Below are 14,289 nucleotides of genomic sequence, written 5' to 3'. Positions count from 1 at the left end.
CAGCTGCCCACTGGGCTCAACTAAGGTAGTTATAAGGGGTTTGCATGGGTCTCATATAGTGGATTGCTTTCTGACTTATTTCCTTTACAGAGTTTTCCTTTACTAAATTTGAGGAAGTGCCCTCTGACGCAGCCCTCTGGGGCTGCGTACCTTTGAAGCCTTTCTTCTTTCCTTACACTCTCCTCCTTCTCTATCCTTCACAGACCAGCTACTCCAAGGGCTCCTCCCATCTGCAATGTTCACAGTCTGGGCTTGGCCACACTTGTGGGAGCTACTACAGATGTGGAGGTGGGAGTCCATGTTGAAGCCCAAAATGGTTTGGGATGCTCCTAGTTCCCTCGGGTGCTTGGCTCATGTTGGTGGGATCCTCAGAGCCATGGGACCACTCAGAGAGGGTCAGCTGTCATCGGACATTGAACACCGTGCAGGAGCTGCTATCCTGTGTTCTGGGGCGTCCCACAGTTCTGTCTTTTGTGTACTGCTTTTTTGTCATCTCTCTCTCTCTCTCTCTCTCTCTCTCTGTGTGTGTGTGTGTGTGTGTGTNTCTCTCTCTCTCTCTCTCTCTCTCTCTGTGTGTGTGTGTGTGTGTGTGTGTGTCTGTGTGTGTGTGTATGAACAGAGTGATTTTCAGTGGTAAGAAAATGCAGTGTAGACGAGTTTGGTAATGAGAGGCAGAAATGGATAAAATATCTTAGAAACGTACGCAACTCCATACTTAGCATTTGGGTAATTCTTACAAACTCTCTGAGTTGTGGGAACAAATCTTACCTCTGCTTCTGAATTGGTTTTTAGCAGGGAGGGTAAGCATTGGTTAAAATGAAAGTCTCTTGGCATTTAGGAGGCCAGCCTATTAGATTGTGCCATTGGCTAAGGTACCTCTCATTCTGCACGGGAGGCCCTTACTCAACCAAAGCAGCATGGGTGAAGCAGACGTGGGGCTCCCTGAGGGGCTTACAGGCTGTACAAGAGCTTTCAGAAGTCTGTTTTTATAGGAAACAAACAGACCACTAATCTCTATTAAGCACGGGCTTCAGTATGGTTTAATGTTCTTAGACAATCTTGTTGACCTTTACAAAGTATTTAGATCAGCTCAATATAGCCTAGATAGAGAAGGCAGAAAAAGAGGCTTCAAGGCCTAGGATGGGGACAAAGAGAGAATCAGGTCTGGAAAAAGGGAAATCAGAAGCTTGCTTTTCAACTTGTTCTATTTGATTTACATCCTGAGGGGTAGCATCAGCAAGGAAAATGTACAAACATAGACAGAGCCTGAATTTGAGTCTTAAAGCTTGCCTTTTGACACATAAATATGTTCAAAGTCCAGAGACAGTGAAATCACTGAGCACATAGCATGACTATCAAATCGTGGTCGAGGAAGCCAGCTCAGGGACCTGCAGGAAGTGGGAATGGGGTAAAGAGATCTGGGAGAGAAGCCAGCAGAGGCAGGGGGCAGGGGGAAGCTGTACAGGTGCTCTGAGAGCCAGGAGCAGAGGTCACCTGCAGAGTGGTCCTGAGCACTTAGGGAAGAGGAGCAAAGGTTGAACACTGCCCGACAACAGAAGACACTGTGACCTTGAGAAGACCAGGTGGAGGGCAAGAGCAGAAGCTTGCCTGGAGAGAGCCAGGCACAAATGATGCAGGAGAAAGTGACCTTAGGTCATATTAGTCAGGGTTCCCCAGAGTCTCAGAACTAACGGAACATCTCTGTATATCCAGGGAATTTATTGTAATGACTTACAGTCTGTAGTCCAACTAACCCAACAACGGGTAGCTGGGAATGAGAAGTCCCACGAAGCTAGTTGTTTCAGCTGGTCTTCTATATAGACTGGAATCCTGAAGAAATGGGTTCCAAAATGTAAGTGCAGGCAGGTGAAGAAGAGACTTCCTTCTAATGTTCTCATGCAGGCCTCCATCAGAAGGTGTGGCCAGATTAAAGGTGTGTACCACCACACCTGGATCTAGGACTTGCTTTGTCTCAGGCTGACCTTGAACTCAGAGATTTGCTTGCCTCAGTCTCTTGGAATTAAAGGCATGTAGTACCTTGCCTGGGCCCAAGCTTTTCATGGCTACTATGCCTCAAGATCTCCACATCAAGATCTGGGTCAGAAGCCTGTGTTTTCCAGCTTCAAAATCTGGATCACAGGTGGGCCCTCCATTTCTGGATTGTAGTTCATTCCAAATGCAGTCAAGTTGACAACCAGGAATAGCCATCACATACGCAGTTAGCCACCCTGGGAAGCACAGTTTCCCTTTACACTTGCTTTCTCCACGTAGAATTCCTGCTGGCAGGCTGGGTAAGATGGTGGGAGATCACACGCCAGGTGTTCACTGTCGCTGTGATAAAACACCACGACCAAGAGTGAGTTACAGAAGGAAGAGTTGGCTTGGGAAAGTCCATAGGGGAGGCGTAGCAGCAGGTACCTGGGGCAGGGAGCTGAGAGATCACACCTCTACCCCTAAACACTAAGCAGACAGGGTAATCTGAAAGTTGGCATGAGACTGTAAACTTTCACAGTCCAATCTCAGTGACATGCTTCCTCCAGCAAGCCTCTACCTCTGAAAGGCTCTGGGACTTCCACAAACAGCACCACCAGGAGGCGACCAAGTGTTCAAGTACGTGAGTCATTGCGGGACAGTGGTCTAAGGAATATGCTTAGAGAAGCTGTTGACTCCTGAAAGTGGAGTGCTTCAAAGAGATAGGAACAGGGTAGTTCATTTGGCCAGAGTCTAGTGCCCACAGCCCCATGCTGCCATTTCAGTTGGACTGATTTTTTTTTTGCGGCTTCGTGGTTACAGGTTGTATCCTGGGAAGTGGGGGTTGGGGGGTAGAGAGGGGAGGAGTCTGAGTCTTCAGCTTCAGGGGTGGGTTCTGTAGAGGATGATGTAGTAGGGATCCCCTTCTGTATCTCCCAGCTGAGGCCACTGGGATGCCATATGTCACTCGGGCACTCACATCCCTGGAAGACTGGACCCATGTTCACCTGTCAAGCTTTCACTTGGGCTGTTTCAGATGGAACTAGTGACCAACCGCTGTGGTTGAGGAAGTCCTGGAACTGTCACAGCACTCAGGGCGTCTCCACCAGCTCTCTCTCCATTACTGAGATCAAAGTATCTCAGACATCTGTAACAAAAAGAATCAGTCAAATCTCTGTTGTGTTTAGACGTGGCCTCAGGTCAGCTTCATCCCTTCATGCCATCCAAACTTGACTCTGGAGACGGAAGAGTCCTTATCAGTCTTAATGATGAAACCCAGGCTCTTCTGACCTGGTGATGGAATATTGCCACAGTGTGGCTCTCGCTTTCAGTGCTTCACCAACGCACTGCAGTGCATCAGGATCCTGCTCCTCCAGAAAACTTTATTACTGCTGCCCAGGTTGGGGCAGCCATGCTTGTCTGTCCTTAGCTCCAGAAGGATGGGGTAGGTCACTGTAGGCCAAAGGAGGGAGGGCTGAGCTAACTGGCAGGTTAACTGCATCTCATAAAGGCCCATCCCAGAGAGGGTTCATTCAGCTATACATTGCTGCTTCCCTACCCTTAAACAACTAGACTTCCCTGAAAGGTGATCTCTCTCTCTCTCTCTCTCTCTCTCTCTCTCTCTCTCTCTCTCTCTCTCTCTCTACCGCTCCCCCTCCCCCCTCCCCCTCCCTCGTCTCCCCCCCACCCCCTGTGTGTGTGTGCACGCACACACACTCGAGTATTTATTCATCTGTCAGTACTTTATGTTAAGATATAAAGATATAAAGATATCTGGACTATGGTCCAGATAGCAAATGGTCCCTGTGGAATTTCCATTCCATCAGGAAAATAAATAATTACAAATGGACTAAGCCTTTTAAGAAAGGGGGAGAGAGACAATACTATTTTTTCTTTCTTTTTATCTTGCAGCTCTTCTTTTAAAAGAAAATCATATAATTTGGTGTCAAAAAATCAGAGCTAATTTGATTTTTTTTTTTTTTTTTGGATCATTTCCTAATGCCTCTTGATCTAACTGGAGATGGATTCTCCAAGAAGGGCACGCATATCAGTGGTAGTGTGTGCAGACCAGTTCCTGAGCTGTGCTCTGGGGGAGGGGTGTGATGTGAAGAGGTGATTCCAGGAAGCACACGGTGTAGGTGGAGGAGTGTTGTGCTGGTCACTGTCCCTGAATTTCAGATGTGCTGTGACAGTCACCTGTTTGAGGTAAGGTGGTAAGCAGCTAGACAAACCCTTGCTTTGAGAGAGGAATCCAATCATCATGTTTTAAAGTAGCTACAATGCTGAGCCATTTTTATATGAGATTGCCCTAGATGTGTGATGGGTTGGGGGAGTTTTCTTTCCTTTTCTGGACAAGTGAGAAAGCCTGAAGTGTACCAGTGGCCAGTCACTAATGAAGTAGCATGGAGACATGGGTGACAAGATCCTCAGAGGCATCTTGTCCAAGCAAGCCAGCCTGTTGTGTCTGCGTTTGTCCTCTTCAGCACTGGTTTGCCTCACGATGAACCGTGCCTCTCAGAGGATCTTCTCTGGATCTGTTCAATATTGGCCTACAAGAATGCTGCTGACCACACTTGGTTCCTGTCCTAGTTAGATTCAGCTATCCGCTTGACACCACCTATATCATTCAAGAGACTCTGAACCGAGAGGTTACCCAGACCCCATGTCTATGAGGGATTGAGTTGATCAATGTGTGGGAGCCTCTGGGCAGCACCATTCCTAGACAGGAGGGTTGGGCTCTGTAAGAAGGCTGGTTACCTGAGCATGAACTTCAGAGCAAGGATGAGAGTGAGCCAGCCAGCAAGTAGTGTTCCTTGATGGATTCTCTCCAGTTCTTGCTTAAGTTCCTGCCCTGACTTCCCCCAGTGATCGTTTGTGACTTAGAAGTGTAAGCCAGGGGGCTGGTGAGATGGCTCAGTGGGTAAGAGCACCCGACTGCTCTTCCGAAGGTCCAGAGTTCAAATCCCAGCAACCACATGGTGGCTCACAACCATCCACAACGAGATCTGGCGCCCTCTTCTGGAGTGTCTGAAGACAGCTACAGTGTACTTATATATAATAAATAAATCTTAAAAAAAAAAAAAAAGAAGTGTAAGCCAAATAAACCGTTTCCAACTAGAGTTGCTTTGGGCCAGAATCTTTTATCACAGCAACAGAAAAGAAACTAAAACAGGACCCATCTGTCTAGATGTATGTGCAAGAGTCAATAGAAAAGCATGGACTGTGAGTGTCCTCAGCGGCCTCAGCTGTCCAGGGCTGCTTTCTTCTGTTCATTTCTGTCAGGGAAGTATGCTGCCTGCCTGACCTGGGATTTCCAGAGCTTTCAATAGCATCTGCCCAGTGTAAGATGATGAGCACACTCAGTAGGTGCCCAAAACTACTGTCTCCATCAGGGTCTGTAACTCCTATGGGTCCACATGTACGTTATGAATCAGAGGTCATTGCTGTAGTAAGCCATGTTGCCTGGTAACATAACTGGCATTTTATCTTTATTAGGTTTCCAGGGGAAGACAATTGAAAGTTAATCCAAGGCCAGCTTCTGAGGGGCAGCAGGAGCCTGCGGCTCTCCATCCACCTTGCTCTCTGCTTGCTTTGCTGCTCGTTTGTTAATTACTGTGTTCATGTCTGCCTCAGTTTACTAAGAGATGCCACGAGGCAGGAACTTTTCACTGTTTTGTTTGGGGAGAGATCTGCACCTTCAACAGTGCCTGGCGTTTAAACAGAAATAGCTATGGCTTGTAGCTCATTGTCATATATCTTCCTTAAAACTGGTTAATTCAGTATGTATTTATTAACAGCAGAGGTGCCGAATGATGTGCTAACGGGAGTGGAATGTGAAAAGAAGGAAGTGCCCTGGAGCAGCTCCCTGGAACTTGGGTCTCTGCTCTTCCTCTTAGATGTGGGCGGGGAGATGTGCTGAGGCCACCAGGTGGTGGTCCTGACCGCTTGCCCTTGGCTGAAGGAGGCTGGAGGCTGTTGAGTATTTGTTACTTTTTTGCTGCTGTTATAAAAACACCATGACAAAAAGCAGCTTAAGGAAGAGTTTATTTCAGCTTTGTGTTCCAAAGAGCTAGATGTCCACAATGCTGAGGAAGCCATGGTGACAAGAGCAGGAAGCTGAGCGATCACAATCTCAGCCACACACAGGAAGCAGAGCGTGTAAGCAGGAAGTTGGACGAGGCTATATACCCTGAAAGGCTACCTCTAGTGACATAGTTTCTCAGGAATTGTTCTACCTCCTAAAGGTCCCATAACTCCCCAAATAGTGCCATCAACTGGGCACTAAGACTCATACATGAGTCTATGGGAGACATTCTTTTCAATCTACCACAATATCAAAGAGTTTCCTGGACACCAGCAAATGGAACCTATTTTCTGGGACCTTTGGCTCTCTGCCTCGTCTCTGAGGATGTCTATAGTAATGCTGACACTGGATAGTGCCTCAATCAGGCCCTGATGCCACCTATTTTTTTCTTCACTGTGTGGACTTCCCACAGTGGGAAAGGATTTCCGTGGCTTTAGTTCCTTAGGGTACTAGTTCCCACAGCTTCCCACCCCTAATTTTTATAGCCTTTAAGCATGTAGTTGACACCTCATGAGGCAGTGTTGGATATAGAGGCACACAAGCATTGAGCATGGCCTTTATAGCCATGTCTCAAGAGTAGACCTAAAGTAACCAACAACTGGTAATGAGGAATCCACAACCTGTCTGGGGAAGAAGAATGGCAGGCTTGCCCTCCCTGCACCTGTAGGGAGCTGTCATGGTCATTTAGTGATGCATAAGTGTGGGCATCGCTGCTCCAGCACTTGCCTAGAATGGAACACGTTAGCCTGCTTTCTGCCCTTCCTAGCTCACATGTCAAGTAAAATTATATTTTATGAGAAAACACCAGAGCCCCAGGCTCCTCCAGAGATGCCTCTTTTGTCTTTATGAGAAGACAGCAGAGGCCCCAGCCTCCTCCAGAGATGGCCCCTTTTTCTTTCTTTCTTTTTACATTGCTATTTTTCTCTCCATTCTTGTTTTGCAGAAATATTTTTAGCCAACAGTTAAAATTGTAGAAGGAAAAGCTGAGCTAAGGCCCAGAAGATGACAGCAACATAATTTATGACTTTTTAAGGTATTATTAGAACTTTTTGTTAAAAGAAGAGAAAGAATTGCCCCTTGTCTCCCAGATACCTGCATTTTCATTGATATGACAGCAGTTGCTGTAGCTCTGCCCACCAAGATGGAAGCCTGTGTCTGTGTGTTCTTGCAAAACCCTGCGTCTGACGAGAAGGTTTAAAGATGATGAGTTAGTGTTTGCAATTGGCATTTGGGTTTTCACCTTCCTCTCTATTTTAGGTTTCCATTCTCTGCCGTTAGACACAGTGTGTTTGGTGGTTCTCTGAGCTGGCACGAACACACTGTACCTTTCTCCTGGATCTTTTCCTTCTGCCTCCCTTTGGCATCATTTGTATCCTCTCTGATTCTGAGTGGCTGGTTACTTCAAATCTTGAAATGACTTCACTGATAATAATTTCTAGTCCTACTTCTGTCCCCAGGCCACTGCAGATGTCCTGTTGCTACAGCTTTTCTTTTAGTAGAAATTTCATATACATGGAATCACAGGATGTATAGTCGAGGTGTTCCACTTTCAGTATGGTTTTTCAAATTTACCTATATTTGTAGCATATATCAAAAGGGCACTCCTCTTTGTGTGTATGTGTGTGCATATGCGTGTGTATGTGCGTGTGTGTGTGTGTGTCCAATGCTCATATATTTGTGCATGCCTATGTGTATATGTTCATGTGTGCACTCGTGTGAATGGGTATGTATGTGCACATGGGTGTGCATACAAGTAGAGGTCGGAGGACAACCTTGAGTATGTTCCTTCAGAAGGTCTCTCAGTGGCCATGGCTAGGCTACCTGACCTGCAAGCTTTTAAGGGTCTGCCAGTCTCTTTCTCCCATCTTACCATTGCTGGGTTACAGATGAATGCCACCATCCCTGGCTCATTGTATGGTTTGGGGCAGGGGGATCTGAACTCATACTTGTGAAGCAAGCACTTCATCTCCCGCCCTAATGGTCATTCCATTATCTTGAGCTACATGTTACTATCCATTCACCAACTAATGGGCATTCCTCTTGCCACTTATGGCCACTATAGACAATGCTGCTGTGAACACTGTGTTCAAACCTTGGAGACTGTGTCCATTCCTTTGTGGTGATTCCTAGGTAAGGAGTTGGTAAGTTTGTTTAGCTTTTTAGCAAGTTGATCACCTCTTTGCCAAAGCGGCAATTCCATTTTACATTTCCATCAGCAATTAACAAGGGTCTGGGTTTTAATATTCTCTTTAACACTTGATGGTGTCAGGTCTTTTATTCAGATCCATTGTAATACATTTGTCATATATTTCCTTTTAGTGTGTGTTACCTAAAGAGTAACAACATCAGCAGCTTTCACCTGCTTATCAGCTATCCCTTTGTCTTCTGCAGTGACGTATCTATTCACAGGTGAAACATCTAAGAGCTTTTGCTATGCCTGTGTGTGTATGTTCATGTGTGCACTTGTGTAAATGGGTATGTATGTGCACATGGGTGTGCATGCAAGTCTGTCTTCCATTTGGTTTTCTTATTGAATGGTAATAATTCTTTACACAGTCTGGATATCAGATTGACATTTTATAAGTGTTGTCTGTCTGTGACTTATACCTTCATTTTTATGGTGTCAGGTGAAGAGAAAAAGGTTTTCATTTTGATGAAGTCCATTTTATCAATTTTTATTTTATAGATCACCCTTTTATTAGTATGTCTAAACTAAACAATATGTCTTATTCCAGAAGCTCTGTTGGTTTAACCTTTACTTCAGGTCTCTAATCTGCTTAGAAGTAATAGTTGTATATGGTGTAAGGTGAGGATCTAATGATATTTTGCATGTGGCCACCCTGTAGATCAAGTACCGTCTGTTAGAAAGTATACTCTTTTCCTATTGAGTTGCTGTGACCTTTAGTGGGACATAGCCCAGCTGAACAAGTGCTCATTATTCATTTCTGGGATTTCTTCTCCCTCGTCACTGTGTCTTGTTATACTTGAGCTAAGCCACATTGCCTTAAAGATTGTATTATAAACTTTGAGATTTAGTATGATAGATCCACTAACTTTATTCTTTTTCAAAATTATTTTTGGCTATTTCCAGGGTTTTTTTGGGGGTGGGGGATGGTCATTGTTTTATTGTTGTTGTTTTGAGATAGGGTCTTTCTGCTACATAGCCTTGACTGTCCTGGAACCTACTATATAGCTCAAGCTGGCCTAGAACTCAGAGATCTGTCTGCATCTCTCTGACTCTAAAGTGCTGGAATTAAAGGCATGTGTCACCACACCTGGCTTGTTTTTAGTTTTTGACATTTTCATGTAAGTTTTAGGCTTTTCATCTTTCTACTGCAACAAAGTCTGCCAGCATTTTGGTAAGAGCTACCGTGACTCTCTGGATCAATGTGGGCTTCACATGCTCACAATAAAACCTAAGTTTATAGTGGCAGATGGTCCAATCCATGGCTCTCCAATTAGAATAGTTTTGATTTCTCTAAAAAATGTTTTATAGAAAGTTGGCACTGCAGCCTGTGCCTGTATCTGCAGCCCTGGGGAATTGGACACAAGAGCATCCCTGTCCAGCCAGTCCAGTCAATGAACTCAAGTTCAGTAAGTGAGTCTATCTCAGAAACTACAGTAGAGGAGTGGAGAGATCAGTGCTTCAGAGCTTTTACTGCTCTTCCAGAGCAGCTGTTTTCAGTTCCCAGCAACCACATCAGGCAGCTCACAACTACAGCTTCAAGCAATATGATGCCATCCATCTTCTGGCCTCCACAGACACCACCACACATATAGCAACTTACACATACACATAAGTTAAAAAGAATAAAAATAAATCTTTAAAAATTTAGAGAGCCATTGAGGACAACACTGAGCATTGGCCCCCGTCTCCCACATGCACTTGCGTACACGTGTACATACACCAGGACTTGCGTGGATGCCCCGCTGCAACTAAACGGTGTCTTATAGTAGCTGGGGTTCAGGCTTTACATTTCTACAACTTTATTCCCGAGTGTCTTTGGTTCTCTTTTAAGCCACTGTGAATGGAATTGTTTCATTAATTTCACTTTCAAATTATCCTTTTTATTTATAAAATATTGGGCTTTTATATGTGGATGCTGTAGCCTGCAAACGTGATAATCTCATTACTAGTTCCTTCTCAGATGTGTTTATCTTGTGTGTTCATGTGTAGGCGAATTGTCAGAGAACAACTTGTGGGAGTCAGTTCTCTAATCCTGTCATGTAGGTCCTGGAGATCCACGCGGGTTGTCGGGCTCACCAGTAAGAGCCTCTATCCCCTGAGCCACGTCACCAGCTCCCGTTAATAGCTCTTCTTAAAAGATGACTTCGGTGTTTTACATACAGGATCATGACATCTGTGACGTAAACAGTTTTGCTTGGTCTGTCAGGGTCTGGATGTCTTTATTCCTTGCCTTCTCACATTGACAAGAACCCTCCGTTCAGTTCAGAGAACCAGACACCCCTATCTTACTCCTGGTCTAGAGAGCAGCTGTTAGTCGTTCTCATTCACTGTGCTGTTCTTTGGAGTTGGAGAGATGACTCTTTGCCTTTCTTCTTTTTGATTTGAAGTCTGTCTTATCTACTGTGAATAAAGCTGTTCCATCTCCCTTACGATTACAGTGGACAGTGCTGAGCTCTTCTATGTCCTCTCAGCCTGGCTATGCCTTTGAATGAAATCTCACTGTATCTCCAATGTGAAGCATATTTGATGTTGCTTTCTTAATCCCATCAACTTACTTGCTTTTTCAGTGAATACTTATATTTGCCTGATACAGTTATTGAAATGTTGGTTTTACACTGACTCTTTTGTTCTTTGCTTCTATATGTACCCTGGGGGAGAGGGTTGTTCTTTGTGTTGTTTTTCTGTTTGGTTGGTTGTTTTGTTTTGTTTTTGTCTCACTGTGTTGACCACGATGACTTCAAACTCATGATCCTGTGGCCTCGACCACCTGGGTGTGTGTTAGGACCATAGCTGTGCACCACGGGCCCTGCTCCTTTGTTAGTTTTTTGTACTTTTTAAAAAATGAATCCTCTATGGATTATAATACGCATATTAATTATCACAGTATTTCTTTTTTTATAATTCATTACATTTTTATCCCCCCTTCCAAGTGAGTGTGTGTGTGTGGTGGTGGTGGTGGTGGGGGAGTTAGAGGACAGCTTATGAGAGATATTTCTCTCCTTCTGTCTATCATGTAGGGTCGCAGATAACCAACTCAGTTGTCAGGCTGGGCGGCAAATACCCTTACCTGCTAAGCCATCTCACCAACCATATTCCATATTAGTAATAACTTGATTTACTCCACATAGTTTCATTTTTTCCTTTTAGAAATTTCATTTTTCAAAACTTATTTTAAGTGTATGGGTGTTTAGCCTGCTTGTGTGTCTGTGCACCATGTGTAGGCAGAGCCTGCAGAAACCAGAAGAAGATGTCATATCCCCTGAAACAGGAGAAGATTGTGAGCAACCAAAGTAGAACTTTTAAAAAGAAAAAATAAGAAAACTATGTAGTCTTTTATATTTACCCACATATTGACATTTAGCTGCTGTTATTAGTTTATTCCTGGGGATTCATATTAACCATCTGGTGACATTTCCTTGTAGTCTGAAGGACTTTGTTAAAATTTTATAGTTGCAGGTCTGTGCTTTATGAATTCTGCCACTTTTTGTTTTTTGTTTTGTTTTGTACTGCTTTGTTTTGGGGGAATTTCTTCTGTGTTGATTTCAGGAGGATCATTTTCCGGGGCCTGGAAGTCTTGGTTGGTGCTCTTTTCCTTCCGCACTTCGCATCTCTTCCCCAGTGTCTGAGGGGAAGTCACATTGCTCTCCCTGCTGATCCCTGTGTGGGAGTCGTTATTTGGGTGCTGTGCCTTTAAAGATTTTTGTCAAGCCTTTATCTCGCAGGGCTTTGTAGTGTACATTGTTGTTCAGTTTTCTTCATTCTCCATTCTGTGTATTCACGAAGTTCTATTCATTTATTCTGTCATCTGAATGCTCGCTCCTATTTAGCCTTCTTACCGTTCTCATGCACTGACTGAGAATTCCTGTTTATTTATCCATTTATTTATTTATAGACAAGCTCTCATGTAGCCCAGGCTGGACTTGAGCTTAGTCTTCCTGCTTTTCTCTCTTTAGTGTTTCTTACCAGCATCTGCACCATATTAGCTGTGCTTTAAATCTTTAAGTAATAATTTCTGGGGCTGAAGAGGTGGCTCAATGGTTAGGAGCTGTGGCTGCTCTTCTAGAGTATGCAGGTTCAATTCCCAGCACATACACGGACCTCCTAACCTTCTGTAACTCCAGTCCCAGAGTATCTGGTACCTCACACAGACACATGGCAGGTGAGACATCAATACACATGGAAATAAACTAAGTAGAGGTATATACCGTCTCAAAAACAGTTTAAAAATATTATTTCCATAAATTCTTTGATCATAGAGTCCTGTGTAGAGGTCTGTATGTTGGCCAGTTTGGAGTGAATTTGTCTTTTTTTTTTCTGTGCTTGGTTGTGCTTTTCTATTTTTTGCATGTCTCATAGCAAATACAGTTTGATGTAGGACTGCATATAGCAGATAAATTAGAAACGCAAACAAAATGCTGACATTATATGCAGAAAATAGAAGTAACTTAAAAACTTTCTAGCAATCATAATTATTATTGGTGGTATTGTTAGCCTAAATCTTTTTCATGGAACATAGAATAAAGCAACTGGATAATTATTGAATCTCTAATCTTGTCATCTTTTGTGTTTTTGAGAACTAGAGTTCTTAGCACACAGTTTAACATAGAAATATTCAAAGGAAAACCATAGTCATCAATGTGAGTGATTGAATTGGAGACGTCAGTAGGAAGCCAAGAGGTGTCTGTGAGTATGAGTGGGCAGTGCTGGCCAAGGTGACTGGCCCGTTAGCAGTGAGCAGCCTTGGCTCCCAGAGAGTAATCTGGAAATCTATATTCCAGTATAAAAGAAATCTCATTCTATATCGAGGACAGGCCATATACCTTTCCATGGGTCCAGACATCAAGGGAACTAGTGATGTCTCTAGGTCATGTGACAGACATCAAGGGAACTAGTGATGTCTCCAGGTCATGTGACAACAAGGCAGCAAGCAAAGTCTTCTAGGTCATGTGACAAGGACTTGGGCCAAATAGGGAGTAATTCAAATTTCAGAAAGGATTAAAAAACTGCAACAGGCTTATATGTTTAAATTCATGAATCCTCACTCAGTGTCTAAGAAAGTAAGTAGTTATCTTAGCTGGGATTTCTGTTGCTCTGATAAGCACCATGACAAAAAGCACCTTGGTGAGACGTGGGATTGTTTGGTTTATATTTCTACATCATAGTTCGTCATCAAATGCGGCCAGGGCAGGAATTCATGGCAGTGAATGGAGGCAGTACCGACGCAGAAGCCACGGAGGATGCAGCTTCCTGGCTCGTTGCTTGCTTTCATACACACCTCTGTGTGCCACTCTCGGGTGTTTTCTCTTGTTAGATGCTTGCATGGTGATTACAGGGATACCTGCCTTATAATAAATGATAAATTTGCTCTTTGTGGCTTTCTGTTTGTATATTTTATACAATAAATAGCCTTAAAAAATAAATGAGGGGCCAATTAAGGTAGAACAGTTTTCTGTTGTGTAAATGCACCACCATTTTTGTATCCTTTCTTCCACTGAAGGACATCTGGGTTGTTTCCAGCTTCTGGCTATCACAGATAAAGCTGCTATGAACACAGTGGAGCAAACGTCCACTGTGGAGACGTGGAGATGGACAAACCTTTTGGGTATTTGCCCAGGAAAGGTATAGTTGCGTCTTCAGGTAGAACTATTTCCAATTTTCTGAGAAACTGCCGGAATGATTCCAGAGTGGTTGTACAAGTTTGCAATCCCACCAGCAATGGAGGAGTGTTTCTCTTTTTTCACATCCTCGCCAGCATGTACTGTTGCTTGAGTTTTTGATCTTAGCCATTCTGATGGGTGTAAAGTGGAATTTCAGAGTCAATTTGATTTGCATTTCCCTGATGACTAAGGATGGTAAACATTTCTTTAAGTGCTTCTTGGCCATTTGAGATTCCTCTTTTGAAAATTTTCTGTTTAGCTCTGCTCCACATTTTTTTTAATTTTTAATATTTTTATTACATATTTTCCTCAGTTACATTTCCAATGCTATCCCAAAAGTCCCCCATAGCGCCCCCCACTTCCCTACCCACCCATTCCCATTCTTTTGG

The 14,289-nt window shown here is 43.8% G+C and overlaps 1 protein-coding gene across 6 annotated transcripts in view; it reads left to right on the top strand.

The window, feature by feature from the left end:
* Positions 1-14,289, top strand: part of Ttc7b (tetratricopeptide repeat domain 7B) — a 215,049-nt gene that overhangs the window by 68,933 nt on the left and 131,827 nt on the right. The gene's annotated exons all lie outside the window — the stretch shown is intronic.

Source organism: Mus caroli, chromosome 12 (genome assembly GCF_900094665.2).
Source record: "Mus caroli chromosome 12, CAROLI_EIJ_v1.1, whole genome shotgun sequence".
Taxonomy (NCBI): Eukaryota; Metazoa; Chordata; class Mammalia; order Rodentia; family Muridae; genus Mus; species Mus caroli.
Note: the sequence above shows the minus strand (reverse complement) of the source record. Positions and strands in the feature narration are given on the sequence as shown.